This window comes from Ambystoma mexicanum, chromosome 3q (assembly GCF_040938575.1).
Source record: "Ambystoma mexicanum isolate Mex_15411 chromosome 3q, UKY_AmexF1_1, whole genome shotgun sequence".
NCBI classification, from domain to species: Eukaryota; Metazoa; Chordata; class Amphibia; order Caudata; family Ambystomatidae; genus Ambystoma; species Ambystoma mexicanum.
Window position 1 is genome coordinate 1,085,830,406 of NC_090926.1, and position 27,984 is coordinate 1,085,858,389.

Sequence of the window (27,984 nt, forward strand, 5' to 3'; positions counted from 1 at the left end):
CTTAATAAAATCACTTAAAACAGGTTTCTTTACAAAGGTATTTAGAGAAACCATTTCACGCTAAAATGTTTCTGTTCCTGGAGCTTAGAACCTTCTTCAGGGAAAACAATGTGTAACATGAGTTTGACCGATTGGGCATAGTCTTTTGGGCTTCTCTGAATTTCACACTGAGTGTTATCATAGTATCTTTTTCTTCTGTATTTTGTGGACTTATCTTTAGGTAGAAAGCACATTGAAACATAAGATGCTTGCTTCAGCGTGAGGTAGCATTCTGTTTGAGCCCAGAAGTCAAAACTGATTCAAAATGCTATTGTCAAGACGACTTGTATTGTCGACAGTATAACGTATCCATTGAATAATCAAGAGCTTTAGTGAATGTTAAATAATGGAGGGGGGTGTGGCCAAGATGATATAGACCTGACACGTCCACCTTCGACCCTCTCTGTCCACCGGCCGAAACATGCTGTTGGTGGCAATCATTTAGCCCTTTAAGGGACTTGACACCACCCCTACACCTGGGGGTGGCTGTGGTGATCGCCCAATCCCTCCTCGGTACCAGATGGGGAGCGAGGCACAGCATGGCCGGCAGCCGAGCAGAGACGGCCTGGAGGATTAAAATGGCAGCTGCTGCCACTGAATGCTTCTAGGCTCCACAGTAATTCGGCGCCCAACTGGTGACATCAGGTGCGGAGGAGCAGACCCGGGCCCACCGCTGGTGGTGGCGGAGTGCAACCGGGACTGACTCGGACAGATCAGGCTTGGACGGCGTAGGGAGTGGTGGTGTACCCAGTGACAAGCACCTTGTTGGCAGGAGAGAGTCACCATGCTGATGGCTCAGGGCTCTTCTGGCAGGGCGGTATTCCCATGGGTGGTGCTGTAGCGAACCATGCTCACTGTCTATCCGGTGCACCGGTGGCTTGGTGGAAGGTGGGAAGAGACCTCCTTGGGTGCTTGATATTTGCTCCTCAGCACCTCGGTGCATATGCCAGTCTGAGGACAGTTTCACACTGAAGGTGCCGTAGGCATTGACAATACTTAGCTTGACCGGGGGATATCATCTATGCTCCATGAAACACCTCTTTTTGGGGTTCCGCTGCTCAGAAGTATTTGGCCCTCCGGGAGATTATGCTTTTGTTAATCACTAATTGGTGACACTGCTTGCAATCCTGGCACTTCCATTGATCTGGGCAGAGGGAAAGCCTTGCCCTGGAAAACATTTTCTTTGATAAAGGAAGGGAGCCATAGCTTGCCAGCAATTGAAATCCCTGTTCTCCTTGCCGTGTGCTTTGCTTGGGGGCACTCGGACTGCTGGCCGGTGAGTGAATTCCACTTAACTTTGGGAAGATCTGAAAAATGTGAGTGATAATTGGGATCAACCTACCGAGTGCATGCTTCGAGGTTTAACTGCATGTGTAAAGACTCCATGATTACCTGTTAATACAGTGCCACTAAAGGTTTGAAAATAATCTGAATTCTGATTGATTGCGAATTGAGGGGCGAAATACACATGGGGACAACCACAGTGGTGAGGGTGCCTTCCTATCCACTCAGGAGTCGTGTGGAGATGCTCAAGCCCGGCAAGAAGAGTAGGAATAATGATATACAGTCATACATGGAGCATCCAATTAAAAAGCCACTACCAGCAGGCAGCATTAAGGGAGACACTGAGAGGGCTCTGCTATCAATATTTGACACACCACTACTTATGCCAGACTTCCTCACCCACTCACTGGACACTTTGAAAAGGGACATTAAGGAGTCCTTGCACTCCGAAACAGCAGACATTCACAAACTCAGGAAGGGGATCAGGGTTGTTGGAGATGGGGTGGACCACAAAAAATGATCAATGGGTGATGCTGAAGCTGAGTTAAGTGAGGTATGGGGGGGGGGTCATGGCCGCCTGTCATGGGTATCAGGCAGGTAGTTGGGGCAAGCTGGGTGGAGGCTTGGCAGGCCTGGCATAGGCACACAAAGAACCCATAACAAATCCCTCCTTTCATTCCTTCCTAGTGTTTGTAGTAACTTCCTGGTTACCACTTCCTGTTGCCAAACAGGAAGTGCATGATAACTCATGAGCTCTCTAGTGTTTGGGTGTGGCTGGCTATATAAGCCACACCCAAGATTCTTCCAGTGCTTCGTGTTGCTTACTGTGAGCTGTATCAGCAACACACTTGTGCTCTGGATCAGCCAGCATCTGCTTACCTGCTCCGGATCATCCTGTTTCTGCTTACCTGCTCCGGATCATCCTGCTTCTTCTTACCTGCTCCGGATCATCCTGCTTCTGCTTACCTGCTCCGGATCATCCTACTTCTGCTTACCCACTCTGGATCATTCAGCTTCAGCTTACCTGGTTCTTACTCCATGCCGCAGCTATCTCCAGTCAAGAGGGGACTTCTACAACGGCACCTGTAAGAACAAAGAAGAACAGCGTTAACACGCGCACATCAGTAACGCTGTGCATACTCACCGAATCTTCCCGCGACGCTGGAATCCAGTTTAGTTGCACGAGCGCACAAACCACTGTAAGAAAGAAGAGACATTATTCATTGCGCTCGCTCCAATAACGCACTTATTTCACTGCGCTCTCTCTCTCTCTACGCGGTGCATACTTACCAAAAGCCTCGGTGCAAACTGATCTAACCACCAAGTCTCCAGTAGCGCTGAACCCGGACTTGTGGCGCTAATACCACATAATTTCTCCTGCAAGGGAAAGGGAGAGACATTACCAGGCGCGCTCGAATTGAAGGCGCTGCGCAAACCTACCAGCAGCTAGCTTCTACACGCATCGCTACTCACCCACAAAAATACCGTCAAACAAAGACAATACGGACAATTTTGGACAATCAACATTCTCCGCGCAACTTTCACTTGTGGGAAGAACTTACTAGCCAGTGAAGTGTTAGGCAGAATCCTGTGCAGTTCCCTTAGGGAGCACTACAGAAGATTAAGACTACAGGTATGAGCAATAAAATCTCCTTTGGTATCGGTCCGTACCACAAAGATTTAGTTGGTAGCTGTGGCTAAGCAGTCAGACTTATCTCAAGAGGGAGATGAGCAGTATTCAGGGTTTAAACAATAGGGCTACAGTACTATGGCACAAGGAAACACTGACCAAAGCTTTGTATTAAAAGAATATATATATTTATTTTACACACTTCTAGTTCAACACGTAAATCACAGTTATTAAAGCAAGTTAAAATCAGTCAAGAAAAGTATACACAAATCCCTAGTTAACTTTTAGACAAGTTTGAGCAAGAGTGAAAACTGAGCAAAACGGCACAGTGAAAAACAAACACAGATGGCACTCTACCAATTTCTCACAAGGGAGCGAAAGAACAAGTTATGCAGGAATATACTCTTAGGCACCCTAGTGACACTTCCCAATAAGATCGTGAACAAGTTTAGGCAAGGCAGTACTTTAGCATGTATAATACTGAGGTGAAAACTGAGCAAAATGGCACTTCACAAGTTTAAAAAGTGGGAAGGAAAGGTGGTTCTAAGAGTTAGGTGCACCAAAACATTTCTAGGTGAGAAGCAATCTAGAAAAGGCAGTTTTAACAGATTTAGCCAAAGTCAATAGGCCTGTGCCAGAGTCAGTGGTACAGGGCAAAGAGCCAGGAGTAAAATGTTCTTGTAGCTGCAGTCAAGTCTTCGTTAAACGATTCAAAAAAGGTGGTTGCAGAAGGTGAAAGACAAAGTTAGAGGATAGGGGCGGCCAACCCAACAGGTAGGTAAAGGATTTAAAACACCTTTAGCGCTACCAAACGAAAAGGGAGGCCTGGCGGAACAAAGTACCTTTAAAATGTAGAAGAGGCTCCTGCGGTGGCGGTTGTTCCTGGCAGTTCCTGCAGTTCGGGAGATCCAGCAGAGAAAGAGAGGCTCTCGTTGTGGAGGAAGGTTTGAGTTACTGCACTGCCAAGGGATGAAACCAGCTGCGGTGCTGCCAAATGAAATAAAAGGTACGCGCCTTTAAATCGCGGTCCGGGTGGACGGGTGCCTGGCTATCCTGTCTCCGAGTGCAGGGCACTGGCGATTCGACCAAGGCAGGTCAGGAAGGCGATTGGCAAAATGGTGGCCCCCACCAGCTCAAGGGAACAAAGCTCTTGCAGATGAAGATCTTCTCTCGTTGTGTGAAGAAAAGTGGTGAGAGGCTGCAGCAGGGCTTCACCGGTGGTTCAGTTGATGCAGATGTCTTTGGCTTCTCTCCTCTTTGGCTTCTTAGTTCCAGTGGCGACGTCTTGCTCTTCCAGTCCTCAGGACCCTGCTTTTATGCAAAAAGATCCCCATTCATACAGCCTGGCTGTCACTCACACAGTGGAGTGGTCATCCTGGTGGGAGACCCTCCAGCCTATCAGGGCAGAGTGCGACATGGATTGCTGAGGCAACCCTGTCCATGGGTCCTACTCCCCTTCCCACACAATGGACCCACCCCAGTGGTGCCGAAAGGAGGGCTTCTTGGCAGAAGCCTGTCAAAAGTACGAATAAAGGATCCCCGACCTTGGTTAGGATCTTAGAGAAAGACATGAGAAAGAATTTATATAAAAGTTCTGGCAAATAAAACCTACCGGAGTAAAGATAATATAAAAATAAACCGGCGGTATGTTAGAGGCTGTCAGTAAATGTGGTAGCCTCGAACAATGGGAAAATCCCATAGGAAAATATTCGCGGTCGAATATTTTTGGTAGTAACCACTACCACCAGCCAGAAACTTTTGAGAGAGAGACTGTACCTCTCAAAAAGGAACATAAGGGAAAAAATATTAACCCTTGCCAGTACCTCCATAGTAAGATGGGTTGTACTGGTTTTGTTCATAAAGATTGACTAGTAAAGTCAATGGGAACTTTACATACCCTGGGAGAGAGTAGTCAGTCCCAGGGTATGGAGTCTATGTTTGGGGGTTGCTACGACACCCCTGTGTTACTGCACGGAGGGTGCTGTGTAACACATGTGTATAAAGATGGTTCCTATGAGGGTGAGAAAAACCCCATAGACATTAAACACAAAAAATAGCCTAGAATACACATAGCAAACATGCCTAAGAGTGGGAAAAAGAGTCTCAATCTTAGGAGGTGAAAAAACAAACCCTTCAAATCCAGCAAAGCTGCTGGGGGACTCTATAGGTAAGGGAAATTAGCCATAGAATGAGAATTCTCCCTAACATGACGAAACTGGCGCCTTGAACTCTCCACCTCGCTGTGAAGGCACAAAACAGCGTTTGGCATCTGAACTCAGCCTACAGACATTGGCACCAATCACATGAGTGAATCGCGCCCCTGCAAATGCAGGATGGAGTGCACACCCTAAGATCAAGGTAAACCCATAGGGGGACATCACAGCACACAGTAAAGAGAAGGGAGGGGCCCAGGGGAATCGGGTGAATTCAGGTCTGATTGTACACCTTGTATTTGACAGGTATTCCTCCGGGTAAAACAGGGGAAAGTGAAGACTTGGGGTCAAGGGAGGCTCGTCCATCGCTCCTGCAGAGACAAAGGTGAGTCTGAAGTGGGTACCTTTTCTGAATGGACAAGCAATCACTATTCGAGGCATGCTACCTGAATTTCACAAAGAAATACAAAAATAGAGGACAGCCAAAAGCAAGGATAAGAATGAAAAGAGACTAAACACAGTGACAAAAGAAACGATTTTCTTTTAGTTCATTTATCAAAAGAAAGGGCAGAAGTTGTCTGTATAATACCTATGTGATTACCACATAAGGTGAAGATTTGGTGCCAATAATATGTTTGTTGGAGCAAAGGCAGGAAGAGGTTGCTATCTGTTTTCCAATGCTATAAACAAACACATGTGCAGCACGTGTAAACATATTTGTAAAGAAGACCTGTTTTTAGCTTACTCGTCATTGTGGAGGTAAGAACCAGCCAGTGCTTCTTGTTGAAGCCTGCATGACTGTGTCTGTGTGGGCCACTAGATACCAGGGTTAAGTGTTCAGATAATGGCTACTGCCATCAAATCTCATCCCTGCTATCTGTTGCTGATGCGACCCACTGAGCACAAGGTTTCAGTCAAAGGTTTAAGGTATATGCTGGGTGGCTGCCAGGAGAAAGGCCTTTACCACATAATTTATATGTTAAGTTTGCACTGTGTGCCATCCAGCTCCCTATGGATATAGAGAGAGGACTAGCACACGTGTACATTAATTAAACATCAAAGGTGCAGGGGACTATTAATGTGTGTGCAGGATGTTGATTAGTGCTGCCATATTGGAAAGGATGCTACAGAACGAGTACCTGATTAAGTTAAATCTGCAGAAGAGAAAATGTGCAAATAGAAATGCATGCAAAATAAAAGCGCAGACCTGCAACATATCAAATATAAAAAACAGTATAGATACATTTGTCACTATATGAACTCCCACTGGATATGTTCATTCAGACCTGTCAAGTGAGTGTGTAGTCTTAAAATCCATTTCAATTCCAGTTCAACCAGACGATTGATGGTACTGTAGTTATTCAGATCTGGTTGCATGGTGTCAACAATTACCCAATTCCCAAAAATGTTCACCAGTGGCGCTTGTGTGTTGCCATTGCAGATTTGGGATTGATGTTCTGAGATCCTGGTGGATGCTGTTCGTATAGTCATCCCCACATAGATCAGATTACAAGTGCATGAAATGATGTAGACTACATTTTTGGTTTGGCACCTGGTCAAAGATCCGTGTTGCTATGTGGTCAACTCGTCTGTAAATTATTTAGTTTTGGTTTTGAACCAGCAGGCTGTACAATTTCCACAAGGAAAATGTCATACAGGTGCTCATGAGTCAAAACCAAGGAGCTCAGGAATCGTGTGAGAGATGCTGTGTCCAATGTGTTTGGCATGGGCTCATTTGTCCTTGATATTAGAACCTCGCCTGAGGGCAAATATCAGTTTTGGACCTTGTTAGTACGCTCAAGGAAAGGCTTGAAAATCTGCGAATACATTTTTTACGTTTCGGTGTATATCTAGAAAAAGTGGTGACGCAAGCACTGACGGAATGGGTGGAGGGCGTCTTTTTCGAATGAAGTAGGGCTTCTCTATCAATATAACAAACAATTTTTGCCATTCTTTTCAAGGGTTTCAATGGATACCCTCATGCAATGAAACCTGATATCATGTTGTTAATATGCTCAGAGTAGTCTATTGTAGTGGTGCAATTTCTGCGTAGTGATAGAAATTGACTGCATGGCAAGTTGTCGGCAAGGTTTTTGGGATGTTGACTCAGGGAATGCAAAATAGTATTCCTGTCAGTGGGTATCTTAAAAAGTGTGGTGTATAGTTTAAGTTCCTTGCACTTAGTGGAAATGTCCAGGAAAGCAATTTCCCAATTGCAAAGGATTTGTCAAGTTTGAGTTTAGTCCATTCAACCAATCAGTGAAGGAACTAAGGCACTCCGCCGTACCTTCCAATATGAGCATAATATCATCTATATACCTTCTCCGTTGTTTTATATTCAGTTAGTAGGTGTGCTTAGAAAAAAAATAATGTGTCTTCAAAAGGAGCCATGTAGAGATTAGCTATGATTGTTACCGAAGGTGAAGGCATTTCTGCTTAGTGCTATTTTGAGAAGTTTTACCAAAAATGATGTTGGCACTTCATGCAGTGTTGGATGTTGGTTGAGTGAATGTTCTGCTACTTCTAGTTTAGGCATTGACATCTAAAGACACAAGTAACTGTTCAGATGGATGGAACGGAAGACCTTCTTCAAGGCTAATGACATCACCTGTGCCTTTCAGAAAGGCTTTAGTAGTCATGGTCTGAGGCTGAAGAAAAAAATCCAGATACTTCCCAATAGGTTCCAATATGGATCCACAAAGGGAAATACTGGGTCTACCTGGTGGATTGCTGATGTCTTTGTGGATCTTTTCTTTTCATTAATGTTAGTGTATGGCCATCTGCCTGTGGGCCCTGTGTGTAAGAAGAATAATTTATAGCAAGGTAAGCATATACCTTTTCTCTAGAGAAAGAAACAATGTCTTTCTTGATTTTTTTGCACTTTCTTAATTGAGCTGCCTCAAATTTGGCGGTAGCTTCAGAAAACAGCAGATTTTCCACAAATTATTGCTAATTTAACTGATAAACGTAAGGCCGTGTTTGTAGTGTGTAGCATGAGATCTTTACTACATTTAGTGGCAATGTGACTTAACCCCCGATATTTATTTAGTAAGTGGCCATGTAGTTCAATTCTAAAGAATGAAGGACCTCTGAGAACTTGCAAATGCTGATCCTCCGTAACAATCAAGTGTCAGAATCTGTCATAGCGAAGAAGAAAAGAAAAAGAGAAAACGAGAAATCAAGGGAAAATCAGAAAGGGGGAGGCAAAGAGAAGTGAGAAACCAGTATGCTGTGCACACTCTGGGAATAAATAACCCTGTAGCTGACCAGATGTTGCGTCTATTACGAAAAACCAAGGGAAGGATACGCTCCCAAGTAAGTAAGCGAGCTGGGGACGAAAACATTAACATCACTAAGGAAGTCCCTAGATTGAAAAATAGATCACAAACGTCTATTTTCTCGTAGGTGTTATGAAGAAAGGTCTAACGTGAGTGACAATTTCTTTTTTTTTAATAAAATTTATTGGCATTTTCTTAGTATACAATCGTTCAATAAAAGACCTTACAATCCAATAACATCTTGCTCTTGTCAATTTCTCCCACCTTCCCACCCCTCTTCCCACTGCATTGCAATCAGAACAACCTGTAACCCTGCCACAACTCACACATAGATATTCAGTGTTTTCACTTTCCCATAGCAGGTTAGCATCCATATTTGGTAATAAATTGAAGCCAAGCTCCCTCTATGTCCTCGCTCGCCTCGCCTATTAAATGCGTTAGATATTTCATACATGGCCTATGCTTTCTGCACCCATTCTTTTTTAGTGGGGATGCTTCTTATTTTCCAGTGATGATTCTCAGTGCCACTTACAAGGTTTGCACCATCTGGCCCTCCCCCTCTTCAGCTTCACCCTTCCGAATGCAGCCTAAACAACAGTAACCATGGCTTCAGTGTCGACTGTATCCCATCCAAATCTGTAATCCAATCCAGGACCTCTGTCCAGTACCTCTGTATGTGAGAGCAACCCCACCACTGATGACAGCAGTCACTTTGGGGTTGCCTACAGCGCCAGCAGCGCAAGTCTGCCCCTGGGTCCATTCCGGCCATCGCAGCTGGGGGATAGTGCCAGCGATGTATCACTTTGATCACTTGCATTCTATATTGCAAAGACAATGTAGAAAACTTCACCCTCCTTCTGGTCCACAACCAGTCAATTATCTATCTATTCAAATCTTTAGCCCATTTTGCCCTTGTTGGCAGGATGTCAATAGGGGCGCTACCCCATAGCTCCCCATATAACTTAGCTATCCAATCCTTTGTGTCTGTTTCTTTCAGTAATATCTCCTCTAAGGAGGTGAGGTGCCATTGTAGGTTATCCACCCATTGTGGCTCTGTCAGTACCCCTTTAATCTGTAAGCATGAATGCTCAAGCGGTTACCTATATGTCAGCATTTTTCCAATCGTTCAAGGGACACAAAACTACCCTCCTCCCGCATCTGTGTTCCTTAGGATGTGGGGCCCAAATACAACTAAGGGATGAGGACCGTGTCAACAGCCAGCATGTGTTGCTATTTCCTCTCCATATTGACGAGAACACTTCTAATACAGAATGTGTCAATACCCTTGTGGGGATCTCCTTCTGAGGAACCCACAGCCACTCCCCCAACCTGACCAGTGCAAGGACTGAGCTGTCCATGGGAACCTATTGCTCCCCATGACCTTGGGTCTAGGTGGTCCACCACAAAGTGCAATTACGCTGCTTTTTAATATCCCATGAGGTCTGGGAATCCCACCTATTCCTGGTCTTTCAGAAGAACCAGTGTTTTATAGGTACGCCTAGGTTTTGCTCCTGCCCATAAAAAACACAGGAGAGCCCTATGAATGGTTGGGCAAAAAGGGGGCCGGTACCTCCGTTGGGAGCATCTGGAACAACAGCTTGGGGAGGATCGTCATCGTGACACAATTTAAACGTACCATCCAAGAGAGGTTTAGTCATCCCCAACGCTGCAGGTCTAGCTGTATCTTTTCTCAGAGAGGGAGATAGTTCCTATCAAACAGGTCTTTGCTGTCCCTCGTAATTTTAATCCCCAGATATGTCGGAACCCCGCCAGTTGCACCCTCAATCAACTACACCCCACAAACTCCCTATCCGCCTGGCACCAGCTCCCTAATAGGTATGCCACTGTCAAAATGTATCTTGTACCCTAACAATTCGCCATACAACGCTAGGCCCGGAGCAGGCTAGGAATGGAAATACGTGGGTTCATGAGATGAAGTAGGGCATCAGGCTCACCTTATAATTCAGATCTCACAGTACCACCCCTGTGATTCCCTCATTGCCCCATAGCCCAATTACCCATGGCTCCATCACCAGCACATACATCAGGGGTCACAGGGGGCAACCTTGCCTGATACCCCTATTCAACAGCAGTGTCCTCGACATACCCCAGTTGGCCACCACTCTGGCCATTGGGGATGAATACAAGGCAGACATCCACCCTATCCACTTTGAGCCCATCCCTATTTTCCTCAGAGCCCCTTCATATGGGACCAGTGTACCCAATTAAAAGCCTTCTCAGCGTCAAGGGATAGGATCAGAGCTCCCCTTTGGGGATACAAAAAGGAGTAAGGTTTTGCCCATGTTGTAGCAAGATGAATCCTGTAGAGCCTCAGAGCAGAAAAGGGTGATTGTGTGCGACTAAGCAGTGTTGCAAAGTTTGTTTTCTTGTTAATCAGATGTCAAATTTCAAGAAGAAGGGAAGGGCAGAGGGTGGTAAAGGCCTGACACGACAGATACAAAATAGTCATGAACAGCAGAAGTGAATTCCCGAAGAGTGCCCCTGAGATGCAGAGAAGGGCGTAATGACTGTGCAGTTTTAGGCTTATCAGCTCACCCCAGGAGTGTGTTTACGAGGAACTCTTCTGCACGAAGGTTACGTGACTAACTGCTATGCTTATGTAAACTCCTTCTTTGTGCACGTGCTAGAGATGGAACCAATGATATTTGAAAATGTATAAACCATGCAGACCTAATGCTTATCAGCTCACTCCTGCGCAGTCTTTTGAATGTGCAGGAAGTCATGCCCATTCGCGAATGCTGAAATTGAATAAATGGATGACTTGACCAACCGTCTGAGTCTTTTTTGGAGTGGGGTCCCCTTTGACAGAAGTGGGGTGAGCGAAAGTGTACCCCCATTTACTGGCGACCATGAAGGGACCCAAAGGTGTGGCAGCCCTTCACTGGGTGAGGCCTTCCAGGGCGAGGCTGGAGGAGTAATGGTATCCGGGCCCCAACGAATGAAGAAGCACCGTTGACTGCACAAACACGTTACCTTTCCTCCGCCAGCCCCGCCGGATGACAGGACAGCAGGCTGTCGCCCTTTGGGTCCAGCAGACTTTGAGGCGAAGACCCCACAAGAGGTGAGTGCAGGTAGGAGAAACGGTTGGTAAGGCCGTTGGGACAAGAGTATCAGTTTTCTGGTACGTATTAATGATGAGGTCTGTTGTGAAGACTGAAAGGAAGGAAGGATGGATGTTTGATGTAAAGGACCGGTCCAGATGTAGAAGTTACAAGTGAAACAAAAGTCATGGGGAATTTGTTGTTAAGTTTAAGGATTTCAATCAGTTAACACGCCTTTTATTTTGTATTTGTATTTTGTTTATTTATATAGTGAGCCTGGCTAAAGGCATCTGGGCGCATGTCATAAGATACATGTTATAGAAAGGTAGTTTACATACATGCCATAAATGAAAGTACATTGCAGTGAGGTAGGTTTACAGGCATATGAAGGTGAAAGTACAGAAAGTTATGTAAAGACATGATAGGTATTGTACAGGTACCATGATATGTGAGTAGGCTAATGATACAATGATGTTTATCAGTTACATACAAGTGGATCCAAGGTAAAGTCCCAATGCGGTTCAGTCATAAGAAGCCACAGGGTACAGTGACAGGATGTCTCAAATGTGTACCTTGTCTCAAATGTGTGAAACCTTGGTCTCAGCCTAGTATGTAGCGCACAACTGCGATGCCTTTCTCTTTATTTTTATGTGGATTCAATTTGAGATGGTACACAACTCGTATTACACCCCTTTGTCAAATACCCCTGGTCGCAATGGACCGTGAACCAGGCTGGTTGCTGAAAAAAAAAACAATATTTATTTATAAAAAAAATAATAATAATTCAAAGAAATCATGCAGTTTCTATGTGGGGCAGCACTCACCAATGGGGTGATATTTGCAATGAAAATGGAAGCAACGCACTTAATTGACCTTCTCCTAGAACATAAATGAGGCACAAGTGAATAGGAGCACTTTTTGAACTAGGATAGATAGCACCCAAGTTAAGGTTCCCCCTGAAATGTTCCCTCAACCCACAAGTAATCAAATTCTGAATGGATAGAAAGAAGCAGCAGGTAGTCAGGAATAGGAGGCACTAAACAGAATCAAAATCATACAATAAGAGGCAAAACCCTTTGCATAGGTCTAAAATGGCACTCAAATTTTACGAATAATTACTTAATGTGTGGTCAAAATTATGATATACATATGTTTTATCACAATAGGAGGTATGTTGTATCACTGGCAACCACAAGGCAAGGATCAGCAAAAGGCATACAATTTGAAAACAAGTAGAAATTTAGAACATGCTGCAGTCAAATGACACGTTGGAAAACTTGCAATTTACCTAATTCCCGTTTAAAAATGACACAAACGAATTTGAGGAAAACGGGTGAAATACTTGAATTCTTAATGCGGTTTTTGGGCTGGGGGATAGATGTATATCGCAGGGATGGTATAGAGGTGGAAATAGATCTCTAGCTCATGGTTTGAGGGAGATTTGAAAGGTGGAGTGAGGTTCGTTTGGGGGAGGGTGTAGCAGTAAAGAAGAGAGGGTCAGTTTTAAGGTGAAGGACAGGTTTTACTTGAATTGGATTTGGTGGCTGGGAGGGCAGGGGCACCACCTGTGAATATCAGGGTGCGCTGTAGTTGTGGCCCTTTGTGCGGTCTGTCCCTTTTTCTTTGGGGAGAATTGATTTGTTTGGTCAAAATATCGTTAATGACTTATGATTTATGCAGAACAAAAGGAAAATAGGAAAGTGGCCCTGGCGCTGGGAGATTCAGCGTCAGGGTATGCAGAGAATTCTAGCAGTTTCAGTGGGTTTCCGGGGTGGGGATGGGATTGTTTGGAGAAGTGGAACAGGGACACACGGATCAGGATGGGGTAAACTGTGTGTTGTGGGGTGTGGGATGCTCGCAGTCTACGCTTGGGGTTTGGGAATTTTGGAGCAGTCAGCAGGGTTTGGTCACTGCACCGCTCGGGTCGCCGGGTGGCGGACTCTCTTGGTGGAGAGGTGGCTGGGCGATTCGGGACACTGGAGGGCACAGGTAGTGGACAAGCCAGTCTGGTCTCAGGATGCTAAGGTACCACAGCCTGCCCCCCCCGCCCCTTTCTTTTAATGGGATTTTGATAAAGGTGGTGTGATGAAGGACTGTGAAATATTCCCTTTTTCAATGGGAATTTTGGGCTTGCAGTGGAGCGGCGCTGTTTTTTTTCTCTCCCCTTCGTTTGTACATGTAAGGACACCCTGACAAGCCTTTTCAATGTGCCCCCCTTGTTCCATCCTGCCCAATATGCGCTTGGCCAGGTGGTGCAGCAGTTTTTTTGTCATTGCAAAACGCAGTTTTGGGGTGAGGCAATGGTGCTTACAGGAGCCAGCAAAGCCATTTTGCTGGTTCTGCTGAAGTGCAGCTTGGTGATGTGAAGAAGAACTGCTGAGTGGGTAAATGCTACCAACAGGGACATCCTCGGTCCAGTAAATAGATGATACATCGGAAGCAACTGTTATGGTACTGTTTCACCTGGTAAAACATAATCACAAAGTGCCTTTAGCAAAAATGCAATATGTACAGCGACGAGTTGACTATTTGGGCTATGTTTTGTCAAAAGAAGGGCGGTCATTGTCAACAGACCGAGTAGCGTTGATTCAGGCTATGCCGATTCCCAGAACATGAAAGGTGTTGGGAATGTTGTCATATTGTAGGTACTAGGATACCAGAGTTCTCAGTATTAGCTAAACCACTGTTAAAAACATTGAAGGATGAGAAACACCACGTATCCTTCGAATGGAACAAAGAGATGGAAGAGGGGTACGTGGCGTTGAAGAGCGCCTTGTGTAATGCATCAGATATGGGGACACCCTATTATGAGAAAATGTTTTATTTATTTATGGATGAGGTGAATGGGTGTTCTGTGTCTGTATTAACCCAAGAACAAGGTGGGAGGAAAAGGCCATGTGCCTACTTCTCAACTAGATTGGATGCAGTTGCCCGAGGATTACCTCCATGTATGAGGGCGGTGGCAGCGGCACTTGGACAATATATGTGTGAAACTGAAGGAGGGGAATTGGGTGTGGGGGAGCAGGTAGTAAAAATCCAGGAAGATGCAACAGAGGAAGAAAGGAAAACCTGGCACCCGGATGAAGATATAAGACAACTGGAGAGTGGGGCATGGGCAAATGTGAACACAAGGAGTTGGTTGTTACCAGATGCATACCTCCCTGTTGTAGTAAGCGTGGCACATGGACCAACACATGTAAATGCTAGAACACTGAAAGTGTGTTAAAAACTGTCTGGGAGAACAAAATAATTGGTCCCTATTGCAGGCAATGGGCAAAGCAGGGTAACATCTGTGTAATGTACAATGTTGGAAAGGGTGTGCTGGCCCCAGCAGGGCACTGTAAACTGCCCACACAACCCTTTGAAGTGGTGTATATGGATTTTATACATCTGGAACCTGTAAACAAGTTTGCTTACTGCTTGGTAATGAAATGTGGTTATTCAGGATGGGTGCCTCAACTGCAAAGTGTATATTGAACCATTGGGTACGGCTGTATACAGTCCGTACCTATCTATGGTCAGAAAATGGGTTGCATTTCATGCAAGGCACTGGGGATTGATCAAAGATTTCATGCCATATTTCACCCCCAGTCAGCAGGAATTATTGAGGGTACCACATAATATTTAAGAACAAATTTGTAAAGGCATGTGCAGAAACAGGTTTGAAGTGGCCTGGTGCCTTGCCCCTGGCATTGCTGAGCATGAGAGCTGCGCCCAAACACACCCATGGACTGAACACCCAAAAAAGATTGTCTTAACAAACCTGGCCAGCGTTGCAACAACATTGTATTGCATTGACTAACAGGCTTCTTTCTATACATACGCAGGTGAAAGATGCGGCCCCAGTACCACCAATTGGGCCAGGCCATGATGTGAAACCCGGGGGCTGGGTGGTAATTAAAGCCTTTGACAGAACTAGTGGCCTGCAGCCATGCTTAAAAGGACCCTACCAGGTGTTGCTGACAATGCAGACAGCACTGAAAATTGACGGCAAACCACACTGGTACCATGCAAGTCATGTGAAGAAAGCTGCTGCTATAGAACCATTGCAATCAACTGGGGTACAAACGAGCCTGTTTGGAATCATCCCATACCCCTCTCCCAATGGATGTCCTCAGGTACAACCTGAGATCACGGAAAGTATATGTGCCAGGCAACGAGTAAGGACTGTGAATTGAACTTTGATTGTTAGAGAGACACACACTCTTTTGTCAGTAAGAGCAGGGCACAGCCTTGCTGAAGACAACGAGCAGTTGCTTGAAGGGCCTCCGGCGTCCCTCCTGGACAAGGCACAATGAGGCGTGGGACAGATCGGTGAAAGGGCTGCTGGTGCGCCCTGTACATTTAGGGTACAAAGACACTGGAGCTTTAAATAGGGTTGGGAACGTAAGCTGTAAGAGTGAGAGGCTGCTCACTAGGGTAGAACGCTAGGCGCTAGGACCCAGCCAAGCCACGGAACTTAACCTGCAAGTGTCAGCATAAGCTCAGGTAAGGTGGCAGAAGCAATGATAAGTGAGATGGAACTGCAGGATTTAGCTCTGCCTGCCCACCCACAAGGTTAGATGAAGGTGGACAAATATGGGTGTACAAGGAAGGAAAAGACTGTTTTATGTATGGCAGGTGTCTTGGTGGTAACAGGGCTTGGTGTATTTTTTATGGTATCTGGAACACCCTTCAATGTATGAATTTAAGAATATGTTTTCCGTGGCAAACTCCTCAAATGATACCAATATCAATTATGTATATAGTACAGACAGGCATGAGCATGATGGTCATGAAGATGAAGAGTATAGTAGGAATGCATATATACGCTTAATGAATGCAACACAGAAGGCGTTGAATTTATCAAATTGTTGGATATGTAGTCATGTTCCCCGCCATGCAGGAGATGGAATACCTATGTATGCTTTTGCGGTACCAGTAGTTGACAGGTGTATTTTGCTTTGGATGAGGGTTCTCTCACTAGACAAGTATGTGCCAAATACTTCCAGGTGCTTTACAATGGAATGGCCAGACATATCAGCAGGTATAGTTCATAATATGAAACAGGAGGTAGTAACCTACTCTTTAAGAGACCTTGTAGGTCAGGCAAGGGTAGGGAAATTACCTCCAACCCCCTTGATGGTAACCAGAGAGTACTCAAGGAAGAACATTTGTTTCAAGGGAATGAAAGGAGACACTATTTTGGGATGTAGTATAATATACAATCTTTCTAGGTATAGTAGGGGTATAGGTGAGATTGAAGGGTACGCTTATGTTTGTAATAAAAAGATTTTATCTATGGCTTCCCAGGAACTTTTCGGGAACATGTTCTTTTGCCAAGATAATACCTGCTGCTATGATCTATACCCCAAAAGAAATGTATGCTAAGCACAGGTATAAGAGAGAGATAAGGAAAGGGCTTGACCAATCAGACACTGATCTGGATATGTTTATTGACATAGTAAAGGCAATGACACTCCCTGTAGGAATATCCCTGAACGCCCAAGAGGTACGCAGACTAAGTAGGGCAGTGGAGACCACGATTAGTGAAACAGCTGATATACTCACTAATATTACATAGGAGATGAAGGCCATACGGTTAGTTGCATTACAGAATAGGTACGTGTTGGATGTGTTGACAGCAAAAAGGGGCAGAGTTTTGTACTATGGTGGGTTCCCAATGTTGCATGTATATTCCCGATGCAAGTGAGGGAGTGTTGTCCGGGATATCCAGGTTACATAAGATAGCCGAGACAATCCACTATGAGGAGGGGGTCAGAGATAGCTGGTGGGTGAAGTTACTGAAAGATCTTGGCTGGAAGTTGCTAACCCCAATACTGGTAGTGATAGGATTAGCCCTGGTTTGCTGCCTGTGCATACAATGTTCTCCAATGCTTATTGGAGGTTGTATGGATTGCTGTAGCAGGACAGCCCGCAAGGTACAGGATACCCCCTCTCATCAGGAAAAGGAGCATTTGCGGATAATGTGGTTGAAGGAAATGGAGGATTTGAATAAGATTGACGTATAATCTTGCTCAACATGAGCAAAAGGGGCAAATTGGGGTTACAAAAATTTGTAAGATTTTGCCCATGTTGTAGCAAGATGAATCCTGTAGAGCCTCAGAGCAGAAAAGGGTGATTGCGTGCAACTAGGCAGTGTTGCAAAGTTTGTGTTCTTGTTAATCAGATGTCAAATTCTAAGAAGAAGGGAAGGGCAGAGGGTGGTAAAGGCCTGACACGACAGATACAAAATAGTCATGAACAGCAGAAGTGAATTCCCGAAGAGTGCCCCTGAGATGCAGAGAAGGGTGTAATGACTGCAGTTTTAGGCTTATCAGCTCACCCCAGGAGTGTGTTTACGAGGAACTCTTCTGCACGAAGGTTACGTGACTAACTGCTATGCTTATGTAAACTCCTTCGTTGTGCACGTGCTAGAGATGGAACCAATGATATTTGAAAATGTATATAAACCATGCAGACCTAATGCTTATCAGCTCACTCCTGCGCAATCTTTTGAATGTGCAGGAAGTCATGCCCATTCGCGAATGCTGAAATTGAATAAATGGATGACTTGACCAACCGTCTGAGTCTTTTTTGGAGTGGGGTCCCCTTTGACAGAAGTGGGGTGAGCGAAAGTGTACCCCCACCTTTGCCTCACCTCCGTCATGTTCAATATGTGAAGGGTCTTCCGCATGTTTTCCGAGCCTTGCCTAATATAAATAAACCCTGTCTGGTCCGAGTGGATCAGTCTAGGAAGGTGTGTCTCTAACCTGGATGCCAGTATTCTCGTGAATAACTTGGCGCCAATATGTATCATGAACATATGCACTGAGCACAATCCTTGCCCAGTTTGGGGATAACAACTATTGGTGCTTCCAGGAACGTGGGCGGTATATCATCAGCGCCCTTGACTGAGTTGAAGACTTTGGCAAAGGGCTCTGCCAGGATCTCCTGAATCTGTTTGTAAAAATCTGAAGTGTAGCCGTCTTCCCCCTGGCGCCTTACTTGGTTTACGTTGACTTATGGCTTGAAGGATCTCCTCTCCTGTGGTGTTTGCCTCCAACATTGCCCTGTCGCCCGTGGTCTGTTGTAGAATGGGAAGTCTGTCTAAATACACCTGTATGCTCCCTTTCCCACTCAGGGGAACTGAGCATAGAGATGTTCGTAATAGTCAGCGAACCAATCCGGGATGTTTCCTTGGGTATAAGTCAAATTCCCCTTTGCATCCTGAATGTGATCAACTCTCCTCTTGACTCTATGCTTACATACCCATCTGCCAAAAGGGTTTTGAGTACTTCCCCAATCAGAGAGTACTTCCCCAATCAGAGGCGAATGCAGTTCTTGCCTTTTATCCCTCATCTCACTTAATAGTCCTGTGCGGTCCACTCCCTGTTTTGTTAGCTTTGCATTCATACCATGCAACTCCTCCCTCAGTCGCCCCTCCACCAGAGCCCTGTCGATTTTCTCCTGCACCCCTTCTGCTATGAGGAGGCCACACATTGTTGCCTTGGCTGCTTCCCACAAATTTTTCATATGTACCTCACCTGGGACATTGGTCTCAAAATAATGACTGATCTCCTTTCTCAAGAAGGGTTGAAATACAGGGTCCTGAAGGAGACCATCATTGCAGTGCCATCAAAGCATCCCCTTCCTCCCCATCTCTACCCACCACTCTGTTTTGACCATCTCATGGTCCGACCATTTAACAGTTTCCACCCTAGGAGAAGCTACCATAACAGCCTGTTCCTGAGGGGCTAGCAATAGGTCAATCCAAGTGTATGTTTTTTGTGGGGGTGAAAAGAAGGTACACCGTCCACTTGGGGAACCTGGACCTCCATACATTGGTCCAAAGGTGATCCTGGAGTAGCTGTGCAAATGCCTTGTGCTTCCTTTCCTTTGTTTTAATTCTCCCCATACTGACCACCAATCCACTGCTGGGTCTGTGATCACATTGAAGTCCCCTCTCACAATCATCGATCTTTCACCCCAATCCTCCAACACCATGAACACCCTCTGAGGAAAAGCTAGTTGATTCACATTGGGGAATATAGTGACGCCAAGGTGAGCAGTCACCCCTCTAGATGATGCTTAACTGCTAAACACCTACCTCTGAACCCCGGTCTGTCTTGGACCTCCCTCAGTTGCATAGACCCTGCTAAACCAATCGCCAATCCCTCCTTTTTCCTTGCTTTGTGTGAAACCCAGTACGTTTGCCCAGTGTCTGTTCCCTTCAAAGCATGCTCCTTCCCCTTTAATGGGTGACCAATGTAGTCAACATCTCCTGCCAACTTGAAATTATTCCAGGGGAGTTTAAACATGCTACTATCCTTCCCCTTCTCAAAAATCCCACACTTGACCCATTCATTTTGACTAATTTTCATCCCATCTCTCTTCGTACTTTTCTCATGAAACCTATGGAGTCTTTGGTCTCACCTCTTCTCTTGTCTTGTCTGGAAACCTCCTCTGGCCTTGATCCCTTTCAGTCGGGGTTCCGGCCAGGGCATCAAACTGAAAAGTGTCCTGGGGTTGGTGGTAGATGATCTGGCCATGCTGGATGATCGGGTGGAGTAGGATCCCTGATATTGCTTGATCTATCTGTGGTGTTCGATGGAAATGTCCAAAAAGCCTGGAAAAAGAAAAAGCCTGAATGGAAGATTTTTCCGGATTTTGGCAGTTCGTAAATTCCAAAAGGCTGAAAAGTTCGGCCAAATCCCCTATTCGCTAGCAAGGGCTGCATAGGCTGGGGGGGGGGGGGGTGTCCCCTGCATCCTTATTCACTATATTGTGAGTACGGGTTGCAGGGGTGTCTCCCGCAGCTTATCCCAAAAAAAGTAAAAACAAATAAAAATAAGTAAAGGACCCTGCGGCACCAGTTCCTAATCACAGAACTCAAAGGGAGCAGGCGTTGCAGTGACTTCGCTGTGTGCTGCTGCAAGGTAAGTAGGGGTGTGGGTGTGGATGTGGGCGAGGGCAGGGGCCAAGTCGGAAATGTTCAGGGTTGAAAAGATTGAAGGTTATTTTCCAAAAAATAACATTTGGTCTTTTCTCCTTCGAACATTTCCGTCACAGGCTTCTAACCCCAATCTGCGATCAACACTGCTGACCACTCCATCCTGCTATCCTGCCTGACCATGGCTGGACTCTCTGGTCCTGTACTGGTTTACGTCCTTCCTGACTGATAGTGGTCAATCGCTTTCTATCTGCTTTCTCGATTTCCATTTCTATCTGCTTCTCACTCACTCACTCTCTAGTGGTGTTCTTCAAGGCTCTTCCCCGTGCCAGATGCTTTTCAACATCTGTCCAGCTGTTGATTGGTCCCATATGCTCTCTTGGTTTCCGATGCTAGTGCTACTATTTTGACAACACCCAGATTCTGGTCCATTTAGGTCTTGACCAGACTGAGGTGTTGGTGCGCTTGTGTGGGTGCCTGGCGGTCATAAATGGTTGGATGAACAACAACTGGCTCAAGCTAAATGGGGACAAGAGAGCGCTGCAGGTAGTGAGTTCTTCCCCCGGCTCTACTCTCTGGGTCCCATATTTCTGGCCATCTGCTCTGGGTGACTCTCCCATCCCACTGACAGCAGTCAAAAATCTGGGTGTCTATCTTTCTTCCTTACTGTCAATGGCTCCCCAGGTTAGTGCTGTGTGTAAGTTGGCCCACTATCTCTTAAAGGTGCTCCGCAAGATCTTACCATTCCTGCCTGCCTCTTTGGGACGCCTAGTGATTGCCTCACTAATCACTAGTCGCATAGGCTATTGGAATGCCCTATTCTTGGCTCAGCCTTTGGACCTCATACATCAGCTTCAGCACTTGCAGAATCTTGCTGCCTGGTTTGCTACTTCGTCTCCTTTTGGCACCCACATGAGCCCTGTTCTATACTCTCTTCACTGACTCCTAGTGGGTGAGAGGAGCAAATTAAAATCCCTGTGCTTAGCCCACTGGGTGTACTACCACCAGGGGGCAGATTATCTGCAAGACACATTTCAGCCTTCTATTCCTGGCTGGACTCTCCATTCCGGTCTGGCTGGCCTAGTAGTCATCCCGAAATTTTGGTTGACTAATGTTGGAGGTCAGGCTTTCTCAGTTGCAGCCGGGAAACGATGCAATGACCACCCCATTGCCCTTAGGGCATGGAGAACCACCTGTAATAAAGTTGCTCTAAAAAAAACTCTGTTATTCTAGGTCAGAGTACCTTTCAGGTATTGTTGTGCCCTACCGCCAAGATGACTTCTGGGTGAACATGCACTGTATATATTTTGTTAACATAACATAACATGTTATTTCGGGAGTTCAACCCTTTCACATTGAGTAGCAGCCATCGAATTATCAATTTTCTCACCACAAAAGGCTTTCCCAATCTCCCTTCATGGTCAAGCTAACTTCCAGCTGTGGTTGTGACAGAATAATTCATGCATCTCCCTCACCCCATCCCACTCTTATGCCCCAGGACTCGAATGACATACTCAGCATTCTCAGGTAGTTACACCTGGCTGAGAAACCACACCTGGCCTCCCTGAGACACCCAGGCATGCCCGAATCACCAGGATAAGGTGGAGATTGCAGCCACGTTGAACATCAAAACTATGATTCATTATAATCTTTCCACCATAGGCTGAATAACACTCTTCAAAGGAGTCCCTTTCTCAACAATGAACTTTTGACTGAGATGCCTGATTTTCTTGGATTTCCTGGTTCGACCGTCTTTCTTGCAACACTTTGGCTGTGCAAAAGCACTGTTAAAATGTCCCTGTACTTGGGTTGGCCTTCCCGGTCCTGCATCGCTCCATCCCTCTGCAGCACCGAGAGCAGCTGGGCTGCCTCCTCGCCATGTTTAAGCTTATAGGGCAAAGGGGAACCCCTTCCTCTTGAAGCCATTTCATTAAGGGACTGCATTTTCTCCTCTGTTCCAGAATGTACATTGACAAATCCTGGAATATTTTCACTGAAGCGCCTTCCTACTCTCGTTCTCCCACCTAAAGGGCTTTTTTTAAAAAAAATGTCCTCCTTATCCTTGTGGTAGTGACATTTAGACACCACTGACCGAGGCCCAATGCTGCTCCAGTACCTCTATGGACTCTGTCAAACCCATATATTTAAATTGTTCCTCCTTTCTCTAATATTCTCATCGTCCAGTTTGCTCTTTGTAATAAGGAGACACACAAGGCGTAAGGTAAGCTCCTTTATTGTATCAGCCTGAGCCCAGTGACTCCACCTTCACCATAAACCTCCAACTGACAACTTCTGGAACTCTTTGCATAAAACAACAAGTCATGGAACACGAGGCGTGGAATCCCACAGCAGTGGTATTCCACGCTCACACATAGCATGGAATACAACACTTCTCCCCCCTTTACCCAGCGCACGATTCAGCAAAACAGGAAAATTGGAATAAGGTGAAACGAGGAACAGTAGAAGGAGGGGAAAGAGGGGAAAAGAACAACTCTTAAAAACAATGAACAGAAATGTTTACAGGCAATCAATTTACAGTTGACCGCACCACAAACTCCCTATATTTAACGGGTAACTTCCTCACCCTCCTAGGATGATTATAAGCTCCGTCAGGAGAAGGAACAATCCCCTCGCTAGCAGAGGATGCATCAGCACTACTGACCTGCACCCCACCACCACACCAGTCATCATAGACTCCCGATTACTTGCATCTTGGGTCACAGCCTGGACACTCTCATTGGAATTGTGTATGGGCACAGTCAATGCATCCATGTCCCGCCCACCCTGATGAGTCGGGACGCTTGCCTCACACACATCCAGAAGATCAGATGACACAGTGGAACCGCTATCCACAAACACTTCACCACGTAACGGCCTGGGCATGTGATTGTGGCTCCCCTTGTTATCCCTAGTGCTAGGACCCGCAACCTCCCTCTCATTGCTAGCACCACCACCTTTGGAACCCTTATCTACCACCACCACTCTCCTCCGACTCCATCTAGTTCCATCCTCCAATTTAACATAGCCACGGCCAACCTTGACTACAATCCGGGGTTGCATGGACTTGATAGCGCCCTTCGGCACAAATCTCGGATCCTTGACCACCACACAATCGCCAACCTCCACAGAAAGAGGCTTGGTATGCCACAACTGCCCTTGTAAAAAGGTGTACTTTTTTTGGCGCACTCGCCTCAACACCTCCTCCATGTCAACTTGTGACTGAGACCCCCCACCCAATGCTGGAATTCTCAACTTAGACCCAGGCTTCCTCCCCCGCATCATCTCAAACGGGGACAAACCTGTGAATGTCGAAGGGGTCAAGCTGTATGCCTTTAGGGCTTCCGAGACCACAACACACCACGGAAGGCCATTGGCAAACGGCAATTGTATGGCCCCCTTCACAAAATGGTTCATGCGCTCCACCAACACGTTCGCCATGGGGTTATACAACGCGACCTTGTGGTGGCGTATTCCCAAACCTTCTAGGAATTCTCACATGCAAACAGATACAAACTGTGCCCCATTATCCGTGACAACTCCCGCTGGGATGCCTTCCCTATCAAACACCTTGGACAAAAATTCCACAACCTTCTCCGACGTAGCAGAAGACAAGACCACAGCCTCCACCCACCTAGACGTGTAGTCTACCAGCACCACCATGTACCTTAGACCACCACCCAAACCCTCCATGGGACCAATTATATCGATAGCTACCTTGGACCATACATTCCCAGGAATATCAACCGGATAAATGGGCTGGGTAGAGGTGGACTTGCTCTTATCACTTGTGGAACAGGCCATACAATCCTTGACAACCGCCTCTACGTCTTCATCCATTCCGGGCCACTGGTACACCTCTCTGAGCCTTCTTTTGGTCATGGACCTCCCTAGATGCCCTTCATGCGCAAGAGCCACTAACCTTCCCTTAAGTGACTCTGGCGGAATCAATCTAAGCCCTCAGGCAACGCCCCAAGGACCCTCTGACAACTTATGCCAGACATGGCCATAGTGCCTTGACAAAACTTCACTCTGACTTACATTCCTAAGGGAAGTTCTAATGTCTGTCAAAACTGGATCGCGAGAACACTCCTCACTCCACACCTCTCCGCCCACTGCAGGCGTAATGGCCGCGACCAGCATCCGACCATCATCGGGCACCACAAGCACATCCTCGGAATCGCCAGAATGCAGAAACCACGACAGACAATCAGCAACGGCATTCCTTTCGCCCAGAACATACTCAACAGTGAAGTTGTATTCACCCATGTCAGCCATCCATCTCATTATCCTCGAAGAGGACTGTGATAGCCCCTTGGTTGTCAAAACATGAATTAAGGGTTTGTGATCTTTGCGAATGGTGTATTCAACACCCCACAAGAATGTCCTGAAATGTTTTGAGGCCCATACCGCCGCTAACGGCTCTCTCTCAATCACAGCATACCTTTGTTCTGCCTCCTTAAGTACCCTAGATGCAAAAGCCACTGGGCGAAACACCCTGCCGTCCTTCTGCTCGAGCACAGCCCCCAGTCCATACTCACTTGCATCAACTGTTAACAACGTTTTCCCAAACGGACAAAAAGAACTCAAAGAAGGGGCCAAGTCAACTTCCTGCTTCAAACACTCAAATTCCTTCTGACATTGGTCCGTCCACTCAAAACGGACACCCTTCCTGAGCAAGGCCCTCATAGCAACTGTCTTGTCCGCATACGCTGACACAAACCGGCTGTAATACTCAGCTAAACCCATAAAGGATCTAAGTTGTTCCTTGTCACTGGGAGGCGGGGCATCACACAGAACCTTCACCTAATCCTTCCTAGGATATATGCCCCCGGAATCTAACGTGTGCCCTAAGTATGTCACACTAGACACTCCTACCTTGCACTTACTGAGTTTAACAGTTAGACCACTGTTTTCAAGGATTTCCATCACTCTCACAACCGCGCCATCATGCTTCTCCCGGGTCTCACCCCAAACTAGAATATCATCCTGAAAACATTCTGCACTCCGTACACCAGCAAATAACTTTTGCATCACTCTCTGAAACACGGCGGAGGCAGATGCCAACCCAAATGGCATCCTACAAAAACGGAACGCCCCAAAGGGAGTGACAAAAGAAGTGAGAGGACGCGAATTGACATGTAAATCTATCTGATGATATGCTGACGAGAGGTCGAAAGTGGAAAACCACAAGGCCCCGTTTACTAAGGAAAGCATCTCATTGATGTTTGGCAGGGGATGCCTATCGACCTAGATTTTGGAATTTAGATCTCTTAGATCTACACACATCCTTAAATCACCATCCGCCTTTCGCGCCAGGACCACTGGGGCCAACCACTCTGAACACTCCACCTCCTCAATGATCCCATCATCAGTGAGCTTGGCAAGTTCCGCCTTAAGAGCATCTCGTGCCATTATGGGAACCCTCCTTACCTTATGGACGCTGGGAACAACACCTATTTTAAGAACTATTTTGTGTGCAAAACCCTTTAGCTTGCCTAATTTAGGCGTGAACACTATGGGAAACCTAGCTTCAAGACATTGAGCTGTCAACGGCCTGAGCTTATCGTCACAGTTGCCCTCATCACTGACACTCAGCACCGGAACAGCCTTCATAGGGCGTACCTCAATGTCTAAACTCGCTTGCTCGTCCCATCCAACAACTGGATCGCCCTTATGAGCAACATAAAGCTTCCCCCGGGTCCTGCGCCCTTGGAATTCTATGTCAACCCACTCAAAACCTAAAACCTTGATGGGTACGCGACCATATGCGCATGGTCTGGTGTCAGAAGGAGACAAATCCGCAATCTTCTTTTGAAATTTAGACACGTACAGTTCCGGAGAGACCATAGTGTAGGGCGACCCTGTGTCTACCATTAGCTCAACCGGCCGCCCATTTATAGTAAGGGTGGCCCATGCACTTTTCCTTCCCTGCCCCACACTCAATAACAATCATTCCTTGGAAGACTCACTGTGAACGTTGGAACAACCCACATATCCCACAACCGTAACGTCATCGTCTTCACTACCTGCATCCACCATCCTCACTGATTCCTTGTTGAACACCATATTCTTACACACACGGTCATAGTGTCCCTTCCCTTTGCACTTTCTGCATTCTGCATTAGAAGCCGGACACTCTTTAGACCCCATAGTATGCCCCCGCCACCCACATCTCTTACACAGCTCCCTAGGACCTGGCGTCCCTCTGACCTCCTTGGGTTTGCCTCTAGGGCATTCATTTTTACGGGGCATTACTGCATGCACAACATCACTCTTGTCAGACATTGCCTTTGCACTCTTCCTGGACACCTCCATGGCACCGGATATCTCTATTACTTTCTCCAAAGGAGGGTCTTTTTCTATCCACAACCTTTCTCTGACCCTTGAGTCGCTTGTTCGCATCATAACCTGATCCCGAATGTACTCATCAATGAGGCCTGTGAATTTGCAAGTTGCTTGCAAAGTACGAAGGGCAGTTATATAAGAATCAATGCTTTCCCCAGCGCCCTGCGCCCTAGAAAAGAAGTGGTACCTTTCGAGCACCACATTTGCCCTTTTACCAAACCGGGCCTCCAATTTACTGAGGGTAGTCTCATAAGCTAGCACTACATCCTGGACGGCATCGCCTCCTTCAACGTCCAGGAGGTGGGGTGCTAGTACATCAGGTCCAGGGAGATGTCTGAAGATTCTCCGCCCTTCTGTGCCCAGACAATTCAATAGTGCAGCTTCTTTATCATCATCAGACAGTCTTGCACCACCTGCAGCCCTGAGGTACACCTTAAACGTATCCACCCATAAGTCCCAGGCAATTGCAGGCTCACTCGGGGTAGGGAGGAAGGCAGGAGGAGGGCGAGCGTTGTTGTTCTGCATTTCTGGCGGTTTTGAAAAAAAAACAAGTGCTCGAAGGGGCCTGTCAGCAAAGTATCGCGGAGGTGACTCAAAGCAAACACTGGTGGGCCTCTACTAATTCCTGCTCCAAAGGCTAAGCGCTTGTTGCAAGTCACTGTAAGAGCTGCCGATGCAGAACTACTTTCTTTTCTCTTGGCGAGTAACCATGGCACCACCAACGCACTGAATATCAAGCCAAACGTAGCTGGGGTCCGCTGCGCTGCCGTGCGGCGCCAATAAATGAGTTAAGGGCTTACGCATACACACGCTGCACACATCGCCAGTGCACTCGCGGGGCTCACCTGTCACCAGTAGTAGGGAAGACTGACCGAGCTGGGGCCCGCTCTCTACCCGGATAGGGGAGCGCCTGCCTCGGTCGGAAATAACGGAGTCGTCTGTTGTGAGAGCCTCGGCGCAAACGCGCCTTTCGTGACGGTAGCAGGTATCTTCCAGCAGCCGCTCTGCTTCAGGATGGATTGAGGGTGGAGCTCTCCTCCGACGGGCTACTTCTGGGAAGCGCAGCCCAATGAGGTCGAAGATTGGATGGGCTTTCACCAATCGACGGCAGGAATGGAGCGATCCGGAAGTGCTGCTTCTCCTCTCAGCGCAGGGACGCCTTTGGGAAGCGTCATAGCTCTCTGCTAGCTCGGCAACAAGACAGGGTTCCGGGCTCGGCTTCACTCTCGGTTTTACCCCAGAGTACTCCTCACCATCGATG